This window comes from Gracilinanus agilis, chromosome 4 (assembly GCF_016433145.1).
Source record: "Gracilinanus agilis isolate LMUSP501 chromosome 4, AgileGrace, whole genome shotgun sequence".
NCBI classification, from domain to species: Eukaryota; Metazoa; Chordata; class Mammalia; order Didelphimorphia; family Didelphidae; genus Gracilinanus; species Gracilinanus agilis.
Window position 1 is genome coordinate 281,745,479 of NC_058133.1, and position 3,040 is coordinate 281,748,518.

Sequence of the window (3,040 nt, forward strand, 5' to 3'; positions counted from 1 at the left end):
TGTAAGGGTTAAAAAAATTAAGGTTAGACTAAATATAAAAGTGTGGTTGCCAGAATTAATATATCTCAAGTCAAAATGACTTTTATAAAAGTTTATTTATAAAATAGAGGGAAAAGGTGAAAGTAGAGAAACGAGAAAGAGAGTAGAGTAAGAAATCTAACTTAATGAACTAGATTATTTGCTCTGGCCTTGGCTTTACTCCAGCAGGACTGCAGAAGCCCCAGCTGGAGGGCCTAGGGGTAAATTAAGCAAGGGCTCCAGCCATGTAGCCTCCTCCTCTAAGATGTAGGGCATTCTGTCTCTGGAAGCTAGTCCCTTCAGGAGTCAGGAAAGAAGTCAGCCTTTTCCACTCACCCACATAGTAGTCCAAAGGGAAAATCCAAGAGTAGTCTGAGGTTCCAAGTCAGAGCTGTTCCAAGGCCAAATTCAAAGGAGAAAGCACTCCTCACAGGAAGTTGCAACTACTTTTAAAACCCCTTCTTTGCATCACTTCCTGTGCTTTCCTTCCACTTTATGTGGACCAATCACATTTTAGAATTTTCTTAGGAAAGCCCAAGGGATAGTCAGTCATTTCTGAGTTAGCACCCAGTTTAGCACGTGTTTTAAAAATTTGTACCTTGGGGATTTCATTTACCAGCATTCTTTTCTCTTCCTGGCATTCCCTTTTCTGGTGTGCCTGTGTTTGCATCCTAGTGTGCATTTATAAATTTGCTGAAACCTATGTTGTGGGGGCTTTTTCTTTGGCTTGAGCACAGCAGGCTTCTGGGGGCTCTGGCTCTTTCCTCTGCTCACTCGGAACTCCTTTCTCTCTCACTTTGTTGTTATTAAATCCTATAAATTTAAATACTTGGAGTATTCATTTTTAGTCTAACATATTTGGTGACTAGAAGGGACTTCGAAAGCTTTAAGTGATTAGAGAAATCGGGTTTTTCTTCTGTGGTGGGCTTCCCCATTCTCTCCCTCTTGGGGACTCTCTTCGGAGTTTCCTAGGCTCCTTGCCTACCCCTGCCCACCACAAAAGCTGGGAACCCACGTGTCTCCATGCACAGTGCTCCAGTGGATCCCCCTCCCACTCCTGCCCTGGGCTCTCCCTGCCCTAAACCCAGGCTCCAGCCTCCAAATGCCTGCAGCTTTCTGCCTGCTCTCTCCCACCTGGCCCTGGGCTCTCAATGCTCCACTCCCTGCACTCTCTTGTGACAAGCTGCTCCTGTATACACCCAGCCTCCCCAGAGTTCCAGTCTCCTGGTCTCTGGGTCAAGTCTCTATGGAGAAGGTAACATATATATATTTCCCCTAGCTGAATGGCCGGTACTACAGCCACCTGCTTCTGACTACAGCCAATCCCTCCCCAACCCATGTGGGTTTTCAAACCTATCCTAACCACTCTTCAGCACAGGAACACAGCACAGCCTTGGCTCACCCCTCCTTCACCCCTTTGAGCTATCTCCCCACCCCTGCATAGTGGCTCACACTTGCGATAGCCATTTAAACCTCTTTCCTCCTCCACCTGCTGTCCAACCCCATCCCTAGGTTCCTGCCTGGGGGATGGAGGTTATACCTGATAACTTAGCACACACAGAGGGGTCTCCTGTGCCAACCTCTGTACCCTAAAACTCCTTGCCTCCAGTTATTATTTTTTGTTTTGCCATTCAGCTAAAACTGAGGAGACAAGATGTTGTGAACTATGCTTGAAACTTTAAAAGAAAGCTTTTTGTCCCCAATAGTATTTATATAATTAAGAAAACCTCAAGGGTCAGACTGGCTCTTTCTCTTGATATTCCCAGGTGGTTTTCTTTTCATTGGATTCAACATTAAACAACAAAAGGCTACCCTGCTACAAATGCAGATCCAAATGGATGATTAAAAAAAATCCTTGTCTAGTCTCCAGATGCAAAAGGAAGATCCCTCTCCACCCATATCTCAGATGGAATTTCTCCTCTCTAGTCTTGTACAGCTCCTGACCACACTGCCCTCCCCTATCCCTTCTCCCAGCACCCTACCCTCTCCTGTCACTTGTCCCAGCCCCTAGCCCTGCCCATCCCCAGACCAACTCTACCTTCTCACCTCACCTACTCCTACCCCTACCTCCACCCCTACCCTTACTTTCTCTGTATCAACACAGACATCTGGTCAAAAGACAAGAACCAAGACCAATTAAGTTAAAGGCCTTTTCCCCTTAAGGGAAGTGCCCACCTTAAATAGGGATAGAGAAGTGGTGACATTAAGGCACTACACACACCTTTTACATCCCCAAGATATTAAAAATTTCAAGCAAAATGTTCCTACTTTTGAGGATGAACTTGTGGTTGTAATAAAGAAGCCAGAGAATATTTTTTCCACATATGAGCCTTCATGGGTGGATACACAAAATTTACTCCAAGCCTTTTTGACAGAGAGAAAAATTAAATTTTTTCTCTTCTTAATAAAGCCCGGGAAAGGAATGAGGTTCACTGACCTGAGCAAGATCCTAAATGTGATATAAACAATGAAGGAGAATAGTTACAACTATACCAAGCTAGAGAGACATTGCTAAAAGCCATGAAAAATTGCTCTCATAGGCTAGGTACACGGACCAAGTTTGAGAGCCTTTTTTTTTTTTTTTTTTTTTTTTTTTAATAACCTTTACCTTCTGTCTTGATGTCAACATTATATATTGGCTCCAAGACAGAAGAGTGGTAAGGGCTAGGCAATGGGGGTTAAGTGACTTGCCCAGGGTCACACATCTGGGAAATGTCTGAGGCCAGATTTGAACCTAAGATCTCCCATCTCTAGGCCTGGTTCTCAATCCACTGAGCTACCCAGCTGGCCCCAAGTTTGAGAGTCTTAAGCAATCAGATGATAAAACTCCCTCCTAATTTATGGAGAGACTTACTGAGCTGGGAGGAAGATACATAGACCTTGACATTTCCAAAGAGAGGGATGTCCAACAAATTAGAAGACAGTTTGTAAATAACTGTTGCAAATTGATCCAAGATTATTTTAAGACAAACTGCCTAAACTGGCCTAATATGGACCCTAAGGAATTAAGGAGAATTGCAGT